This window comes from Choloepus didactylus, chromosome 10 (genome assembly GCF_015220235.1).
Source record: "Choloepus didactylus isolate mChoDid1 chromosome 10, mChoDid1.pri, whole genome shotgun sequence".
Classification (NCBI taxonomy): Eukaryota; Metazoa; Chordata; class Mammalia; order Pilosa; family Megalonychidae; genus Choloepus; species Choloepus didactylus.
Genome location: NC_051316.1, coordinates 92,086,083 through 92,106,091, shown reverse-complemented (window position 1 = coordinate 92,106,091; position 20,009 = coordinate 92,086,083). Strand labels below are relative to the sequence as shown.

General features: G+C 53.9%; 1 long non-coding RNA gene across 4 annotated transcripts; it reads right to left on the bottom strand.

The window, feature by feature from the left end:
* Positions 1 to 1,439: 1,439 nt before the first annotated feature.
* LOC119505745 lies at positions 1,440 to 19,551 on the bottom strand. Of its 4 annotated transcripts, none has more exons than XR_005210815.1 (4): positions 19,438 to 19,551; positions 19,191 to 19,335; positions 2,512 to 2,667; positions 1,440 to 2,344 (listed from the first exon to the last, which is right to left on the bottom strand). It is a non-coding gene; the product is annotated as an uncharacterized LOC119505745 (long non-coding RNA). The 4 variants fall into 4 exon arrangements; XR_005210817.1 differs by having other exon boundaries at positions 1,440 to 2,339; XR_005210818.1 differs by having other exon boundaries at positions 2,512 to 2,621.
* Positions 19,552 to 20,009: the final 458 nt, after the last annotated feature.

The following is a 20,009-nucleotide window of genomic DNA, read 5'->3' as shown; positions in this document are numbered from 1 at the left end:
ATTCTAGAATTCTAAGCAGGGTGAGGAAATTCCCAATTAACTGCTCTTCCAGGAATGTGTCCCTGGGCTCTGCCCTCAGAGCCCCCCGGTTGAGGCCCAGACTCACTGACTGACTCAGATGTGACACGTGCTGTGGTAAGGCCTGGCCGAGGCAGGAGGAGGGGCTGAGGCAGGAGACCAGGGCCATTCTCTGGCTCTGTCACAAGATGTGTGACCCTGGGGAGACGGCCTCCCAGACTAGACCGTAAGCTCAGACGGGATGCCCTGGAAGACTCAGGAAACCTTAGCTGTTGGTGGTGTTACCATTACTGTTATTGTTGTTAACTACAAAGATAGCTGATCTGGAGCGACTGGCATTGGGAGGTGTCATTCATTCAACAGTCACCATTAGTTGACTCATTCACTCAACAGAACATTTATTACTATGACCTTCACCATATGGTGGTCCCTGGGCCAGGTGTTGGAAGAGATACAAGATAAGACTATGTCCTACAGTCTAGGGAGGACGGTAAACAGGTGTCAGACTGCCAACCCCACAGTTGGTAGCTGCTGTGTTGAGAAGGATTCTGAGGCTGCATCTGGGCTTTAGCGGAGTGAGTACTGTCGTCGTCACTTAGTAATGTCTGCCACCAACGTGGGGAAGGGAGCATGAGCCCTCACCCAGTGCATTTGCTGGCCCCAACACTGAAGAACAAGAGGAAGGACCCCAGACAGGAGACCCTTGTGACCGTGGGTGAACCTGCTACCTGACCTTGAGAAAGTCACTGACCTTCTGCCTGCCTGGTTTTAAGGCTTTTTGATGCTGACATGGGACCCACTGGATTTTTAGAGGTACCGGAAACAGAATTCCTTTTTAATCTGAACTGCTCTGGGCTGAAGTGAGGATCAAATGTGAGAAAACCCTTTGTGAAAACACCCACTACTCAGTAAAAGCCTCATTGCGTGGAAAATCAGGAGCTTGGAGCTGCGGTGAGAGCATTGCAATGGGAGTACAGGAAACCGGGATCCCGGATGCACAGCTGATTCACTGTCCCTGGCTGGGCCTCGGCTTCTTCATCTGTACAATGGGGTGGTTAGAGTAGGGAATGCAAACCAAATCCGCAATGCTGAGGGCCTGTGGGGGCAGAATGAAAGGGGCACTGGGGCCCTGAGGGAAGAGGGTGGAAAGGAGCTCTGCAGTACCTCCCAGCAGAGTGTCTGAGAGCTCCAGCTCTGGATGTGCGGTGGGAGCTGAGAGGAAGTGGGGAGGGGGCACGGAGCTGCTACAGCAGCACGGGGGGAGGCACCTCTGCCAGCTTCTTCCTGAGGGCTGTCTGGCCCCAGCCTGTGCAGCCTGGGGTGAGCCCCGAACTCCGGAAACAGACCTACCCAGTCTCCCAGGCAGATGCCATGGGTCTGCCATGATCCTGACTTGGGGATTCGGGGCACTGAGCCCTAACTGTGCCATTTCCCCCTCCCCAATCCCTCATGGCTCCCGGCTGCACTCAAGGTGAAGTCCAAACTCCTTGGAGGCAGCACACGCTGATGGGTGAGAGTTGGGAGCCTGGGTTCAAATCCCAGCCAGTTCACTACCAGCTGTGTGACCTCTGGCAATTTTGCCCAATCTCCCTGGGCCTTAGTTTCCCCATCTGTCAGTGGGAATGTTAATAGAACTCATCTCATGGGATTGTTGGAGGGTTCAGTGAGCTAATGCCTGTGACAGGTTTAGCCCAGGGCTGGGCATATTGTAACTGTTTGATAATAGATTGGCTTTTGTTATTTTTTACTACAATTTATTCAGTGCCTTGGCAGAGGAAGTTGCAGAGGGCCCTGCCCAGGTGAACCTCAGTCTCCTTCTCCTGTCTGTCTCATCAGCTCTGGCTCCACCCTTTTTATTCCACTGTGACTCCACCAAGCTGTGCTCTGTTCCCCAAACACACCATGTTCTTTCGTGCCTCTGGGCCTTTGCTTGAGCAATACCCTCCTCTGCCAGGAATGTCCTTTTCCCACTACACTGCTTTCCCACCCCACTCAGTTGACCACTGCTCTGGGAGCCACTCTCCTGGCAAGTTCGTTGGCTTCCAGAGTTCTGTGCACCCACGGCCAAGTGGCAATTGTCAGATTGCGGTGTCCATGTTTGTTTCCTGTCTGATCTTCGCACTTCACGGCGGCGCCTCGGGCACGAGTGTGGCGGCTGGTTCGTTTTCCTGTCCTCCGCTCCCGGCCCCGGGTCTGTCATACAGGAGGTGCCCCTTAGAGCAGGTTAGACAGTTGGAGCGATCAATCCCTCAAACGGTGAGCATGCACGGCCTGGGGATGGCAGGTTCGCTCTCCCTTCTCCTGTTCTTTCTCCTCCTTCCCTGTCCTCAAGGAGAAAGAGGACACCTCAGTGTTTCTCTGATGATTCCGATGGGAGAAGCTTCTAGGAAATGCTGGGACCTCCAAGATAGAGCTCAGCGCGAGGTGGAGGCATGGGGACCCCTCAGAGGAGGATCAGAGGAGCTCCCTCATAACCCACCCTCCCTTACTTACCTCCAGCCCTCCTTCTCCGGGCCTGGGCAGAGCAGCTGATCTTTTGGGGATAGGATGGAGGGGGAGGAGCCGAATGTAGGCAGGCAGTAGGCTCCCAGGCCCTTCAGGAGCTGCTGGGATCAGAGAGGACGTCCTTCTCGCTTCCCTATGGGCTCCCTGCAGCGGGGCAGGAAGGGGTGACACTGCGGCCAGCTCTGGCTGGGCCCCTCCTCCTGCTGTCCCCACTGCGACTGAGTCACTCAGTCTGGCCACAGGGTCTCTTCCAACCACCCACTTCAGGGCAGCCAGGTCTCCCTGCCAGGGCAGGGGAAAGGCAGTTGCTACTGAATGGCCAGATGCTCTTCTCCTGGCCGCCTGCCCTCTGACCCCACCGCCCCCAAGCCAGGGCACCTGCAGGGTATTAGAGTTGAAGGGTCCAGCCCTCCCATTTCACGGTTGAGAAAGCTGAGGCCACAAGGGAGGGAAAGGGGCTTGTCAAAAATCACATGGTGAACCCAGGCTTACACCACTCTGCCCTTAGAAGCTGTGACTTTGGGCAAGAGAGAGACTTGTGGCTCTGGGCCTCAGTTTCCCCATCTGTAAAATGGGGACGACAATGGCACCTCCCTCTAGGTTGCTGTGGGATTCAGTGAGATAACTTAGGGGTGCAGAGCCTGATGATTACAAACCTTTCAGGAGCCCATCTTTTTCACAAACTAAGGATACCTGTATGGGGAAAGTGCATGTCTTTGATTGTGGGATCGGGCGCGAGGGACCTGCTCTCAGTGCCAGCGTTTTCTGGGGAGAAAGGAGGTTGCCCAGCCCCTGGGCTGAGCAGCAGAGGGAGCAGGGAGCAGGAAGACCCACCCTGCCGCCCTGCTGACTGCAGCCCTGACTGCAGCTGGCCCTTCCCTCCTCCCCACCTCCGCGTGAGCGTGTGACCCACCCCAGCTTCTCCTGCTGCTGATTGCTGCGTGGCTGCCCTTTTCCGAGGAGGTGGGGGCACATTTTCCAGGCAGTGTTTTCCTGGCAGCTCTGAAAATTAATTGGCCTTTAATGTGCCATCGTATTTATTTTAATTAGCAGGAAATTGACCAATTTCTTAATAAGGGGCTTTGGAGAGACTCTGTATTTGGGGTTGGCAGTGGGGTGGGGGTGGGGGGCGCTGTGAACCAGCAAGAACGGTGACCACTGTCCAAGGGGATTTTCGGCCACTGCAGAGCTCTGGCCTTCCTGACTGCGATTTCTGCCTTCAGGGAGTGAGAGGGACAGCAGTGAGGGAAAGGGAGTTGAGGGAGAGGGAGGTAAAGGAGAAGGAGGTGAGGGGCTTGTCCGCCTGTGGGCAAAGTCACAAGGCAGCAGGAGGAGAGGGCTCTGGGCCGGGGACCCCCAGAGGGGCAGGTGGCTCAGACACAGGCTGAGGACTCTGCCTCTGTCCTTGGCCTATTGGGGTACTGGGTGCAGATCACTGACCTTGAGGTTATGACTCTTTCTCCTTTCAGCAGCGATGCCCCCCAATTTGAGGAATTAATGAGTAAATCTGTACCTATGGACTGATTTCTTAGATGATAGAGCTCCTTTTCTTTACTCTGATAGAACCACTGAGATTCCTTACTACCCCTGATGTAGCTGGTGCACCAGCTACCATAAAGTACCCCATTTTACAAATGTGGAAACTGAGGCTCAGAGATGTACAGTGTTTTGCCTAAGCCTCACAGATAACCCCTCCTCATCCTGCAGGGCTGGCTTTCAGCAGGGGCTGCCCTGACCTCCAGGTGTAGCTCAGGGCCCCCATTTCCACTCTCATGCAATGGCCTGTACTTCTTCAGTGCCCTCACTGCAATTAGAATGAGCTAATTTGGTGTGTCTTTATCTTCACTATCTGCCTCCCTCTCTGGACTTTAAGTCCCCTGAGGGTAGGTGCCGTGTCTGTGTGCACACATTATACCCCAGAACCCTAGCACGGAAGAGGGGCCCACTATCTGTTGAATGAATGAGTGAAGGAGTGAATGAGTGAATGAATGATGGAGTCAGAACTGACAAGCAGCCAGCTTTGTGATACCTAGTTAGGAGCACTCGCCACCACTCTCCCTTGTGATGTCATCATGGTTCTACAGACAGTAGATGGTCCTGATGAGGGACTTGCTGCTCCCTGATTGTCTGCACTTATCCTCGGGGACCCGCCTCACTTCCTCTCATTTCTTTGGGATCTGTGGTCTGTATGCACACATGGTCTGTTTCGGGGAAGGAGACAAGGATTCTTATCCTCTCTCCTGCACAGAAGGGGGCTGACACTCGGTTGCCTCCCTGCAGCTCCAGCCGCCAATAACCAGGGAGAGAGCAAGGTGCCACTGCCCTCCCAGGGCTCTCCAAGGATCTGTGACCCACCCCAGCACATCAATCCTCATCCCCGCTACTGGCCAAGAGCCCGCAAGGCCTCCCAGTCCAGAGGCAGCCCAATAGCAACTCGGTCCTTCTGCCTGGATTCAGACCCACCATTTTCCCAGTTTATTTCTTCAGTCACTTACACAAGGCTTTCTCAGTGCCAGGCACTGTTCTAAGCACTTTAAAGATACGCATCTGCATTGTGAAGTAGGCACTGTTTTTGTCTCATTTTACAGATGAAGAAACTGAGGCACAGAGAGGACAAGTGACTGGCCTACTTCCCCTCCGGCTTTCACTGCTGACTTTTGTGGCAGGGGAGTTAATTTTTTCAAACTTCTTAGGTGATTTCTGCTTCTTACTTGCCAGGTTCAGTCCAGCCTCCCTGCCTTTGCTCCTAGAGGTTCCCTCTACCTAGAGCCTAGCACAGGAGAGGGCAGCCAGAGGGATGGTAGCAAGGACATGGCCCCTGGAGCCAGCTGCACCTGGGTTTGAATCTTGGATCTGCCACATGTAGCTGTGTGATTCCAGGCCAGTGGCCTCCCTTCATCTATAAAATGGGGATAAGACTATCTTAAAGGTTGTTAGGACAATTAACCAAGAAAACCTGTGTAAAGCACCTAGCACAGTGTCCAGTGTGTGGTTCATCAACAAATACTATTTTCTCTGCTTTTTCTCCTTACCTGTACTCCTGCCCTTCAAAGCCCAGCTCACCCCAGAAGCAATTGCCCCCTTACCAGCTACAGGCATCCCCAGGGCGCTTTCTATCTGTGCCACTCAGCCTGGTCCCTAGTCATGTCCACTCTGTCCACTCTGACCTGACTACTGCCCTGTGTGTCCCATTGGGCTTCGCCCTGGACCCATAGAGCCAGAGGAAGCTGGGGGTCTACCAGGGATGGAGCTGGCATTCTGGGCTCATTCATTTGTGAGACAAATGTTTACTGAGCACCCCCATGTGCTAGGAGCTGTGAACAAGATAGCCCCAGGAAGCCCACAGTGGAATGGGGGAGGCAGACAAATAAACAGGCCCCCTTGACTCGAGGACTGCTGGGCTGTGATGGGACTGAGCCAGCTAGAGAGTCACGGAGCCCTCTGGGAGGAAATGACATCCAGGCCAAAAGGGAGAGTAGGAGCTGGTGGCTGAAGGGAGATGCGGTGAGCCGGGGAGAGTTCCGGCGGAGGGGAGGAGAGCAGGACGAGTGCGGTCTTCAGGAAACAGCCCTCACTGGGTGTGGCCCACGTGGAGAGTTGGAGAGAGCAGCATCTGACCGACCGGTGGCAGAGGCCATGGCGCCGTCCTCATGTCCATTCACTCCTTCCTCAGGTGTATAGGGTCTCTGCTGTGCTAGGTGCTGACAAGGGCGAGCAGAGGAGATACGGTCCCTGCCCTCCTGATTTACGCTCCACTGGCAGATGGAGGGGAGCAAACGGAGTAACCAAATAAATAAACAAGATCACCACAGAATGTGAAGAGCGAATGGAGCCAGCAAACCCGGGATGTGGGGAAACTAAGCTGGCAGGTGCCCTCAGGAGTTTGGACCTCCTCCTGGGAGGAGTGGGGATGCCGCAGAAGGGCTTTAAGCAGGGCAGTGGCGTGACTGGAAGAGGTGTTTAAATGACTCTGGGTTGCTGGGAGGAGAATGGAGTAGAGAGGAAAGTCCAAAGTCTGGGAGGCTGGGGAAGCATCCAGGCAAGGGGTGCTGGTGGCTTGGGTTAGGGCGGTGGCCATGGAGATGGAGAGATGGGGGGTGGGGGTAGGGGCTTGAAAGCTCTTTAGGAAATTATAGGGACAGGATTTGATTGATTAAAGGCTGTGGGAGGTGAGGGGAGGTGGAGAGATGAGGCCAAAACCCGAAGTCTGGACTGGGCCCGTGGGGTGGCGTCAGTGCCACTTGCCAGCATGGAGAGCCCAGCAGAAATCGATGCGCTCAGCTTTGATCCTGTTGAGTGTTGGGTGCCTGGGACACTCGTCGAGGAAAGGCCCTGCCACCCGTGGCCACAGCATTCCGACACTCGGGGGAGGGTAGGGATGGCCACAGCGCAGGCCAGAGGCATGGGCCTCCAGCCACTGGAAAGCACCCAGGGATTCCCACCTGATTCCGCCTTTATCAAAGGACTTGGGTCATCCTTCCTTCCAGCATTTCTGATTCATCCCAGAGCGTCTGCGGGGCAGAACATTCTACAATCTTGAAGAATTTTCCTCCAGGTTTGAGAAGTCCTTTAAAACCCCGTGTTCTTGCCTCACATGTTCCTTCTACTGGGTCCCATGAATCAAAGGCTCTGAAGACTGAAGGGAGAGGGCTGTTTCTGGCAAAGGATGGGAGCCCTGGGTGGCCCAGGTCTGTTGTTCATCCCCCATTCAGCTTTAACAATCACCTTCATTGTTGTTGTCTCTCACATTTGCCTTCTTGAGGACACCACCACTCCTGATCCCATTGGAAGTGATGGTTGGTGTAGAGCTGTGGGGTTTTGGGTTGTGATCCCTGTGGGTGTAGGCTCAGGGTAGGAGACCTCTTTGAGGTGCATCCCCCAACCCTGGGGATGGGCTCTGTGTCTTGTCTGCCCCTACACAGGGCTCGGGGCAGGGACGCAGCTGGGGCTTTGAACTGGGCCTTGCAGATGGATGGAGAAAGGGTGTATGTGTGTGTGTGTGTGTGTGTGTGTGTGTGTGTGTGTGTGCAGAGAGAAAGAGCGAGAGGTAGAGCGGGAGAGAGAGCGCACGCCCGCCCGCCTGAAACCTAATTGTCCGCTGTCTAATCTGTCAGCCGGAGGACAGCTTGCCAAGCCCCTCCCTGGCGGGCTGATAAATGCCGTCCGCCCCCCCCCTCGCCCCCCACCCCCGTGCGCCAGAGCTGCCTTAATTGGTATCAGGACGTGCCTGGACTCCATCCACCAGACCTCTGCTTTCCTCTCCTCCTGCTGCCTCCTTCTCCACCCCCCTGGCCTCCAGCCTTCATCCAAGGGGCTCCAACCCCTGGCAGGGCTCACCTGCTACCCACTCTGGGGAGGGGCCTACCGAGGACCCCAGATCCAGAGTCCACCCCTGGGCTCCTGGGGAGGGTGGCAGCAGCTGCACAGCCACGGCCCCAGGAGGGTATGAGAGTTGGGACTAATAACGACATTGCCGTTTATGTGGCAACCTACTGTGTGGCCCACCCTGTTCCAACAAAGCCCTCTGCCCACCGCTACCCTAACTCATCCTCCTTTCCCAGCTGCACACTCAGGAAGCATTTTCTGAGCCCTCTCCATGCCCGGCCCCAGGCTGTGGCTGGGGATGATGCACAGGGAACGAGACAGGCGCGGGGCCTGCCCCAGGGAGCTCCCCGGATGGCAGGCAGGAAGCAGGCCTCCTTCCCAGATGCCCCAGTCCTGTTGGCCTGGAAGGTGTTAAGGACAGAAGTTGAAGTTCAGAGAGGTCTAGCCACCTGCCTAAGATCACAGGGCTAGAAAAGAGGAGAGAGCGAGAACAAGGCAGCTCTCACAACAAACTCACGGTTAGTTCTCAGCATCAAGGGTGTCCCAACCACTCAGGGTGCACGATAGAGAATTAAATGCCTCCCAGCCAGAGTTTCTGAGTCTTGAGCAGCAAACAGGTAAGTGGGCAGGAAACCTTGCAGGCCTGGCCCGGGCCACTCTGGACACTGGTGAGGGTCAGTTCTCCCTTCCCCACAGTGTTGGAAAGTCAGGGAAGGGCAGGGTGGGGGTAGGACAAGGATGACATTGCATTCCTTCACTCAGCCAGCACTTGTGTCAGGCTCCAGTACAAAAGGAAAATGCGGGGCCCCTTGCTCAAAAATTATTAAGAATTTGAAGACTGTGACAACAGAGCATTCATCCCAGCGCGGGCCCTTTTAAGCGAGGGGCCCCGAGGGACTGACCGGGTCACACGCCCACAAGCTGGCCCGGGTCCCTGGGAGTAGCTAATGGGAAGACAGCCAAATAAATGAGCACAATCCTCCAGTCCCGTAACTGGAATCCTAAAGTTAATAAAAGGTCTGAAAACCAAAGTTCTTTTCCCAAATGTGTGGGCAAATTCAGTTGGAGGCAAAACCTGACCTCAACTGACGTAAGGCTATTTGTAGTTTAATTTATCCCCCTTGCTGTGAAACATTTGTACATTTCACTGCAGAGATATAAATGCTTGATTATGGGGGCCTGGAGGGAGGGAGTGGGGAGGCAGCCAGAAACCTGCTGGGGTGTTGCATGATGTTATACCATATTTACCTTATTACTCTCCCAAAAAACAATAAGTCAATCCCAAACACCTTGGGCCCGAGGAAGGTTTGGACCTAAACCCATTGCAGGGGATAATCGCCGCCCACCCCAGCCTCCCTGTTTTTTTTGTTTTTTTTTTTTCCAGCATCATCAAAGAAACCATCGGGCAGGACAAGGGTCTGACTGACCATGACCTAAGTCCCTGGCCGGCCTGTTCCTTGGCGGCATGTGGCTGCCCTGTGCTGGAAAGGGGCCTCGCTGACCCAGGCCCCCTAGGAGGTCCAGAAAGCAGGGGGCTGGGTGAGTGTCACACTCATGGTTCACTGAGATCTTTCGTTTCATATTAAAGGGATTGGGGAGAGGCTTAAAGTTGTCAGGGATTGAATCACGTCCCCCACAAAAGGTGTGTTTGGGTCCCATCCCCTGGTCCTGTGGGGTGGACCCATTGTAAATGGGATCTCTTGAAGTTACTCCAGTCATGGTGTAGCCTAGCTGAATCAGGTTGGGCTTTAATCCACATTACTGGAGTACTTCAGAAGCAGAATGAAATTCAGATAGAGAGAAGGGCCATGGGAGCAGCCAGAAGATGGAAGTCAGTGGAACCTGGGGGAGAAAGGAGAAGATGCCCGCCACGCGCGGGCCATGTGTACGGAAAAGCCAAGGAATTCCCAAGATGGCCGACTGGCCATAGGAGTACACACCCAGGAGGAAGCAAGCCTTCTACCGAAGCCAATCAACTCCTGTTGTCAAGCCAATCCATTGTATGGTATTGTATTAGCAGCCAGGAAACCAAACAAAGGTCAAGCAATAGAGCATTTTTCTTAAAAAAGGAAAAGAAAAATAGTCTTATTAATTATAAATGCAACATACACTCATTGTAAAAAAAAAAAAAAAATTAATACAAAAGAGGAAAGTAACAACAATCTGAAATTAATCCCCTGATCCAAATAACCACTGTTAACATTTCTGTGACAACCCTTCCAGATTTTTCCAGGTATATATATTTTCCCCAAAAATTGGGTTCACACCACCCATAGTGTTTTGCAACCTACTTTGTTTTTTCTTCACTGAACAATATGTTGTGGCAGCTTCCCACATCTAAGTCAGCATTTTTCAGAGGAGTATGGTAGACTGTAAACACAACCTATAACCAGCTCGAGCAGCCGCCCCTTGTTGGACGCTGTTTGGTTCCAGTTTTTCACTAATTTCACATCCCCAGGGTGGCATCCTGCACACACACACTGGCTTCTTTCTTTAGGTCAAGACTGTAGATGTGGAACCACTGGGTACAGTAGATGCTGACAAATTAGCAACACCCCATTTCCCCAACCCCCTGAAGCAGCACCCCAGTGGGCCTGTCTCTCCCAAGAGCTGTCCCCTGATGGTCAGGGAAGAGGGGCAGGGCCCAGCCAGGCAGGTGGTCCTGCCAGAGCAACCCTCAAGGCTCTGCAGCTGCAGGGGAGTGGGGATGCCAGCCAGAGTGGGCACCTTCGCATGGCTGTCTCTCCCATAGCCATCCCCAGCTCCTCCTCCTCCACCTCCACTCACTCACAGTCCACTGTCCCCAGCCCCCTTAGCTGCCACCCCCAGACAGGCCTGAGTGGCCTCACCAGGCTCTCTGGCTCTCTCTTCTCCAGCCAGGATTTAAGGCCGGATTCTAGCCCCCATTGCTTCCTAATCACTTGAGCTTTCTCCTGATTTGCATGTCCTTAAGAAGCCTTGATTAATAACCCTTCCAACCATCTTCTTTGCTCCAGCCATGAGGGCTCTGATTGCAAAGTGGCCTCAACTTTTTAAAAAATAAAATAAATCCTCCCTAATGCAAGTGGAGCCCAAACTTCCCTGAACATGGAGAGATCTGGATGCATCTACCAGGAGGCTCATCAGCATGGGAACATTGGAAACTTCTGGAAGGTATCAGGCCATTTCTCTGACAGGCCAGAGCCTCTTCTCGCCACTGATGTTTATTGGGCACTCACACTGGGGGCTGGACATTAATTCTAACAACAGGCCTTGGAAGTGGGGATCATCTTCCTCATTACAGAGAGGAAACTGGGGCTCAGGGAGGGGCAGTTACTTGCTCAAGGTTACCCAGCCAGGAGGTTTTGACTTCAGCGGGGATTTGAACTCAGCACCATCTGACGCCAGCCAGACCTTTAACTAACATTTTCCACTGCTATTAAAAGCAGACGAAAAAAACATTCTGCCTCTCTGGGGCTGTGCCTGGACCTGGGGCTGAGGATGAGGACAGGCCCAAAGAAGCAGAGGTATTTAATGAGGTGGCTGTGACAGACAACCCTGGAGGTCCTTACAGTTGATGTAGCCAGAGCCTCACCCCTAAGAGGACCATGGCGTCCCTCTGCTGCACCCCTGCTGTATGATTTTAAATATCTGGGGCACTGGGGCAGAGTGTGCCAGGTCTTGCTGTAACAACCACAGAACCTCACTGGCGTGACCCACGGTACTATGTGCCAGACCCGCTGTATTACCTGCCCACAAGTCTCAACCTCACGTGCATTCCAGCTTCACTGTCCGAGTCAGCCCAAAATGCAGCCCAGGAATTCTGCTGCTCCACCGTGCATGGGAAACACTCCCTGGGGGTCCACATGGGGCAGGGCTCCCAGGGGGCAGGGCATGGCGACCTGGCTAAGCTCTCTGCCCTCCACTCCTTTCCACCTCTGAGCAACTCCCTTCCCTGCCTGCCACAGTTCCTCCTGCTTCTCATTAGGGCAGACTTGCCGGGAGCTTCCAAGTTTAAAATGCCGTGAGTGTAGCAGAGCATTGGCCTTCCTCTCCCTGGATAAGCAGTTTCCCGACATGCTGTCTCTGCTGTTGTGCTCTTCAGGTTCCTCCCAATCCCCATCGCTGGGGTCTTCGGGGTCTCCAGGGCCTTTTCCAGGGTCCCTGGGGTGGCCTGGACTTTCCCACCATCCCTGTTATCCCTGGCCATCTCGGGGTTCACTGGGCTGAATGCCCAGCTGGGCTGAGTGTGGCTGTTCCTGGCCGGGACCTGCCAAGCCGCTGCCTTGGAACAGGTGTCCACACACGGTCCACTGGCCAGAGCCCGGAACATGCCCCTGCTGCCTCCAGAACCCGGCGTGCTCAGAGCAGTACCTTCTGGGAAGCCACAACAAGCTGTTCCCACTCCTCAGGGGATGCCTCAGTGGAGCGGGGCAGGGGCAGCAAGAGGCACAGAGCAAGCTGGGAAACTTCTCCCAGTGCCTTGGGATCCCAAGTGCAGGGACCTGGAATAGTGCTTGTCTGCCCCTGGCCAATCTGCCCTACTGCTGCCCGCCCCTAGCAGAGGCCATGTCTCCTCTCTACTGTTTCTTCTCCCAGCTGGACCTGGGTGTGTGAGTGAATGGAAGGGTTACCTGGGCACAATCCCAAAGCCTTTGCATTTCAGAGACCAATGCAACTTCCAAAGGGACTGGGTGATCGATAAGGGGGTGCCAATTTTGTATTTTGCTAGGGAAGGATGATAACAAAAACAAAACAAAAACCACATAAAAATCCCACTATCAACTATCACTTCATTTCATGAAATATATTACAATTTAACACCAAAGTAGGTGTATTCTAAAGGAAAGCCCTTTCCCCAAAGACCAATTGATGACTGCAACTACTGTCTCTTAAGCTGTAGACCTGGGAGGAGTTTTGCCACAGCCAGGCACTGGGCACTGGTCCATAACTGGGCACTCGGGAACTTCTGTCTCAGGGTCACTGTATCAGTCAGTATCTGGCAAACATTTCATACAAAGACATGAATTTTCACTCAGGTTCAATCCATGGTCAACAGGGTCCAGGACCCTCCCTCAAGCCCCAAGGATAGTGAATCTGTTAGGACTACACTAGGCTACAAAGAACAGAAAACTCTATCATCCATGGTTTAAGCAAAAAAAGAAGGTTTTTTGTTGTTGTTGTTGTTGTTGTGTTGTTTTTGTCTCTTTCTTTTAGTATGCACAATGTCAAGAGACAGAGGTAGTCTGGGGCTATGGCCACCACACAAGACAGTTGTCCAGGACCCAGGTGCCTCTGGCTTCCTGTTCTGCCAGGTTTTATGTCTAGCTCTTTTCCTCATTTTCATAAAATGGCTGCTCTACCTCTAGTCATCACGTCCGAATTCCAGGCAGGAAGAAGACGGGGAGGACAAAGTATGTTTTCCTTGAAATCTTTGCCTTCTAATTTGGGAAGGGAAATCTTCCCAGGATCTTCCACCTTCATCTTGTTGGCCAGAACTAAGTTGCATACCCACCCCTGCATGCAAAAGAAGTTGGTAAATTGAGTATTTATCATATTGATGATTGAGTATTTACCACTTCATTATAGAGGAACCCAGAGAGAAGTAGAATGGGTGCTGTGGAGACTGAACAGATGGTTTTCTGGAAAGCCTCAGCTGCGTTCTAATGGTGGCAACTTTCACGGTCAGCAGCATCCCCTTTCCACCCCAGCATCTCCTGGCTATCCATCATGGGCTTATTAATTTCATCTCACCCTCAAATCTGTGTCTCGAATCCTGGGCTCTCCTGATTGACCATGGGCCCAGTGTTCAGTTCCTCAAGCAGAAGACATGGGAGCCCTGTCCAGCCTGCAAGTCTGGGTTCCTTTGTCTCTCCAGACTGGTCCCAATTTCAGTGTTTCTCCTGCCTGTTGTTGGGTTTCTCAATCAAGCCTGTCTTCAAAGGAAGGCCCCCAGATGGAGTTGCCAAATAAGATACAGAAAGCTCTGGTAAATTTGAATATTAGATAAGCAATGAATAATTATTTTAGTGTAAGTATTTGCATGGGACATACTTATCCTAATAGGTATTGATTGTTTATTGACATACAAATTTAACTGGGTGTTCTGTATTTTTATTTGTTCAGTCTGGCAACCCTGACCCCAGAGTCTCAGTGTCTATAGCTGGGGGGTGTAAGGGAGATACCCCAGGACAGGAGCAGGTACAGGTCTAAAACCACCTGCTGCCGCTTCCCCTCTAGGGGTTCCAATGTCCCCACCTCTGCATGGAGGGTCCCTGAGGGTTCATCGGGTGCCAAGAGAGCCCCTAGAGCTTCTAACAGTGAAGGAGGGACGGCAGCGCCCAGTTGGTACTTGGTATTGCTTTGCTTTGAAGCCTTATTGACCAGAAACTGAGCCAGCGTACAATGGGTGCTACTCTGCAGTTGCACTGCAAAAAATCAACGTTTTTGTGAGTCAAAATGGTTGAATATTGGCAATTGCCTAGTAATTTTGCCCATAAAGAACAAATGAGGTTTCTGCTACAACTCTGCCTCGAGGGACAGAATGGGACGAATGTGGGTTTTGAATCCCAGCTCTGTCTCTTTCCAGGTGGGAGAACTTGGGCAAGTCATTTTACCTTTCTGAGCCTCCACTTTCCCTCAGCTGTAAAATGGGTGTGTTTATGGTGAGGATTCCACAGGGTGCGGGACTAAGCCGAGTCAGTGGGAGCAGTGTCCTGGCTGTCGTTGGTAGGCCCGGGTCTACTCTGCCCATCTCTGGGGAGGCATGAGGCTACAGTGCGTGTGGAGGGGGAGCGGCAGGTGGGGTGGAGTCACCCCACCTCTGCAGAGCTGGCCCGGAGGCAGCGTGCAGCCCCTCCTCCTCCTGCAGCCCCAGCACCTGGCAAGGCCAGTCCAGTGGCGCCATTGCTATGCATTAAAGTGTGGTGATAACGTCCCAGTGGATGCTCCCCACCCCCAGGATACCAGCTACAGATGGGCCCACCTCTCCCCACTGCTGGGCAGCTCATGTACATGCAGCCAGAGGGCACCGCGAGGCCTTGCTTCTGCACCTCAATCCCAATTTCCAGCTCCCCATCAGTTGGGCATGATGCCTGGGGGTGGGGCCACCTCTCTCTGGCACCTGGGTGTACCCATTATCACCCATCCATCAGCAGAGTCTAGACAGCAGAGTGAACCCAGCAGGTTGGGGAGGGGGGTGTCACTTGGGGTGTTGTCACTGAGCACAGGGAGCCCTTGCAGAATCGGGGCATCTGGGAGGGTTCTCCCTCCTGCCCCTGCTCCAAGACACAAAAGAGTGTGAATCCTGGCTGCCCATTCTTCCAGATTTGTGACTTTCCTCTGAGCCTCAGCTTTCTGACCAATGGAAGGGGAGACGTTAGCACCCTTTCACAGGTGAGGATACAAGAAATTGGTGGGGCCACTCTGCCTGGGCCCTTATGGGTGCCCAGCACTGGGAGCCACCATGAGGCTGTCTTATGCGAGTCCCTCATTTTCCATATGGAGAATCCAAGCCCCTCAGAAGGTGCGGCCTAGAGCTGGCCTGGCTCCTTGACAGCCAGGACTCCCCGCTCCTGGAGCAGAGAGCAGGACCTCTGGGCACTGAGCCACAGGGCTGGCAGAATGTGAGAAGGGAAAGAGGGAGACTGAGGCAGCTCAGAGCCACTGGGAGGGGAGGGGAGGACAGGGCTTGTCGCTGCATCAAAGCTGCCCCTCTCCCTAAGCCACCTGAAGCCAGGCCCTGCACCCTGGGAACCCAGAGGAAGCCCCTGGCCTCCTATTTCTTCCCCACTCCCCCTTCCCTGTTCTTGGTCCTCCCTCTTCTCTTCATTCCTGCCTCCTTTCTGCTCTTCCTGTCATCCCTCCAACTTTGCAGCCTCCCTCTGCTTCCTCCTAGGGTCAGAGAAGAGACCTACCTGTGTGCATGTGTGTGTGCACCTGCATGTGTGTGTGCATGCTCTTGTGAGTGTGTGTGCCTGTGTGTGTGTGCGTGTGTGTGTGTGCACGGTGTGTGTGGACACGTGCCTGTGTGTGTGCAGCAGGCAGGCAGGAGGAGGGGGCCGCCGAGGCTCGGGGAGGGGATTTAAAGCCGCTTTCGTGCGGCTGCCGGCGTGAGCGCTCCTGATAAACAGCCTGGGAGCCCAAAGTAGAAGTGCTGCCGGCGGCGGCGGGAGGCTGCGTATCAGAGCTCCTGGCAGGCTCGCAAAAAGCTGTCCCCGGCCCTGCAAGCCGCTCTATCAGCCCACAGAGGGAGGGCGGGGGAGGGAGGGAGGGAGGGAAGGAAAAAGTATTTGCTTCAGCCCTTAATCACGGAATTTGAAATCCCAGCGAGTCGGTGCCATTTATTTTCAGAGGCTGTCAAGGCTGGTTTCAGCATTTAAAAGAAAGGAGGATAAAAAACATTTGCATTTCTCTCCTCGCCTGCCGGCTCTGCTCTCTCCTTCTCTCTCCCCCTCGCTCTCTGCTCATCTCGCAGCAGAGTCTGTGCTTGTGTTGGGGTGGGGAAGGAATGCCAGAGAAAGATTTTTAAAGGCTCTTTGGGCACCGGCCAGGGGGGGCTGGCCCCAGCCGGAGGCAACAGTGTCAGCGTGATGCTCTTGGGAGTGACGTGGGGTCGGGTTGGCCCAAGTCTGGTCAAATGGGGCCCTGGGCGGTGGAGGTATGTAGGGTCAGGCCTGTGTTGCTGGGGTTGCAATGTGCTGCGGGCACCTCCAGGGCTCATGCGGGGGCCCGGTCTTGCTGCTCCAGAAAGCAGCCTTGGCCCCCAAATTCTCCCCAGCCCTGGGGGCCCCAGTCATCCTTCCTGGCTTCCCCAGTGGGGGTCTAGGATGTTGGGGCTGTGAGGGGAGCGAGGGCCCGCAGGCTCCAAGGATAAGGGGCCCGGGACAGCACCGGGTGCTCGGCCTGTGCTGGGCAACAAGGCCTTTGCAATCAGAGGGACTAGGGTTCCTACTCCGGCCCCTGTGCTTTCCAGCACCGTGACCTTGGCCTCTCTCACCTTCATTCTGCTTGTCTGTCAGATGGGGCTGATGGTACCTCCTGAGAAGTGTGGCTGCGGCAAAGGCCAAATAAATGGGTGCATTGCCCTCAGCCCAGGAACCAGGGTCCATCCCACAGCCACCATGCTAGGCACCCAATTTTTTTGCCTGGTGTCTTGCTTGCTACTTGTGGTTCAGTGGCTGGAGGATTTTGTCCCCTAAAGGGGCTCTGTGGCCGAGACACTGGCCCTTGGGGTGAGGTTGGGTCTGCCTCCCAGGGCCCCTCTCCGAGACTGTATCCTCCCCTGTAGAATGAGAAAACTCGTGGAATTCTTGCCAGGATTCCATGAGTTAATGCATGCGAAGCCCTTGGCAGAGCGCCCAGCACTCGGAGGGGCCCACCCCCCACAGCGTGACTGTTGTTTGTTGGCTATGATCAGTCCCCGCCTGTTCCCCTCCATCGAGCCCAGGGTCTCCAGCCCAGGGCTGCGCACAGCTCACCTCAGAAAGCCTCTTGGTCGGAAGGAGCTTAGGGGAGCCACACCCAAGCAACCCCGTAGACCCCGTGCGGGGCGGGGACGCAGAAGGAAGGAGGTCAGGAGAGCAGAAAAGAAGCCCTGGCCACGTTGACAAAGCCGCCCACTTTTGCCGGAAGTGAAATTTGGGAAGTAAATTCTTGGCTCTTTTGCGAGGCTCATGATGTCCCATCTCCCCACCCCACCCCGCACCCCGCTATTTGTCTTTTTTTTTTATAAATCACAAAAGTAGTACATATTCCTTGTAAAAAAAAAAACTTACGAAAGGTAAAAGGAAAATAGTGAAATTATCTCCCTCCCCAGGACTTTCCTCTCCCCAGTTCCACTCCCCAGACAATCAATTTCTAGAGTATAGTACAAAGTCTTCTGGGGTCTTTCTTTCAATACAAACACCTATAAATACTTCCTTTTATAAAAATCGGGCTATACTGTACCTACTGTTTGGCAACTTCCTTTCTTTTATGCATATGGTCTCCTTTCCAAGTCTACACCCATAGCGCCACCTCTTTCTTTCTCGTGGCTGTATTTGTACACGTCACTGCAGGCATTTACCTAGTCCCCAAGGGTTGGGCATAGAGGTTGTGTCCAAGTTTGCACCCTTAACCTCAGGGCTGCAGAAAACAGGTTGGCCTTCTATAGCAGGCATCATTACCAGCAGCAGAGGGATCCCTGCACTGAAAAATCAAAGGGGGGGGGGGCTGCTTTGGGAAGCTCCATCCTGTTCCTTAGGGAAAGGCCAGGTGGGGTCCTGGAGGGCCAAGACTGGGTGGGGGAAATGGCCTCAGGGAAACCAGAGTCCCAGGGATCCAGCCCTCATCTCCACAGAAGAAGGAAGCCCCTCACCTGGCTAACTGGGGGGCTGGGGAGCTGTCTCAGTCACAGCTGTCCCACCTCCCTTGGCCCTCCATGAAGGAGGAAGGGAGTGGCCTGTGTTCTGAAGGTGATGGATGTGTCCACAGCAAGCTCCCTCCTCCCATCCTTCCTCATCCTCCTTAGCTCCCTCGCCCCTGCCTCCCACTCCCCTCCAGATTGCTTCAGTGAACCTGAGGGGGTGGCCCAATCCTCACGTCCACAGACGGAGCCCATGTTCACAAGGAGAGGGCAGGAGGTGAAGCTCAGAGCTCAGTCTGCAGCCAGGCAGTGCTTTAGTTCTCGATTTTATCGTTCACGCATCAATGGGAACATTAGCAGTGTGGCTTTTGAAATCAGGCAGACCCGTGTTTGGTTACAGATCCATCAACTCCAAGCTGTGCAATGCACCTCAGAGCCCCAGTTTCCCCATCTGTAAAATAGGGATAACAATAATACCTACCTCAGAGGGTGGTTGGGGGGGCTCGGTGAGGGGGTCCAAGCAAAGCCTTCAGCAAGCTTCCTGACACACTAGGGCTCAGGGAAGTCTTATCATCTTCATTTTTATTACTTCTAATAATGACATTTCCAAAAATCTGAAGTCAAAACAACTCTCCCTGAGTTGAGTATCAAAACCAAGAAAAAGTCTGTGTTGGTGTGTGTGTGTGTGTGTGTGTGTGTGTGTGTGTGTGTGTTGTGGGAGGGGACATGAGGTATGTGTGGTATAGTGTGTGCGTGTTGAGTATGTATGGTGTGTGGGATATATGTGAGTGTGGTGCGTGTGATCGTGGTTTGTGTGTGTGTGCACATGGTTTGGGTGTTGGGGCTGTCCTCCTCCCAACCTTGTTGTGTAACCCTCTGCCTGGCACCCTCTCCCTGAGGATCACAGTCACACCTGTCTTCCGCATCACTGAAGTACAGGCCTATTGACCTGGATAACCCTGGGGAGCAGAGACAGCCTCCCTCTCTCTAACCACTGCCCCGCCCGGCTTGCACTCACTCCACGGCCTCCTTGCACACAGCTCCCACGAGGCCCCGGTGTCCAGGCTTCACCAAGTTCATCCTCAGCTCCGTTTGAGTCCTGGGTCCATCACCTCCTCGTTGTGGGAAGTTGCTTTAAGTGCTCTGAGCCTCAGTTGCCCCATCTGTAAAACTTAAGTTAGTAGTAAGATTCTTTGAGTCTCCCAACCCATCCCCCCAATAAGTAAATAAATAAGCGAACAACAGACAAACAAAATGCTACCCACTTGGAGGCACTTAGAGGAGGAGGAGCCTTGGCCACCGCGACATGAGCAGCGTGGACCGACCCACCACTCGGGCTTCTGGGACCCGGCGAGCCTCTTTCTCTCCTTTCTTCCAGGAGACATTGGATTTACTTACTTAAGTTCTCTGCCCTCCCTCAGCCTGTCTCTGGCAGAGTTCCTAGATCTGCAGGCAGAGTGGGCGAGGGAGAGCTGAGCTGAAAGGTGGGGTGAGGGCTTCCCAAGGAGCAGGTCTTCCAATACCCCAGGTGGGTGTGCAGCTGTGGTGCTGGCTCAAGACTCCCTGCCCCCTGGCCCAGGACACGGACACAGCTACAATTTGGGGGCACTCCCCATGGGCCACGTCCCTCCACCCCTTACTTACCATGTGTTTCTCATCCTGGATGCTGAAAAAAGAGACCTGGTAGGAAAGCACCTGATATGTGTGCAGACCGTTAGGATGTCTAAAAGCGTGTACACAGATCTTGTTTATAATACTACATAATGAACACGCCTCTTCCTCTCTCTAAGCCTCAGTTTCTTCATCTGTGAAATGGGGCCATGGTGAGGAGTCGATG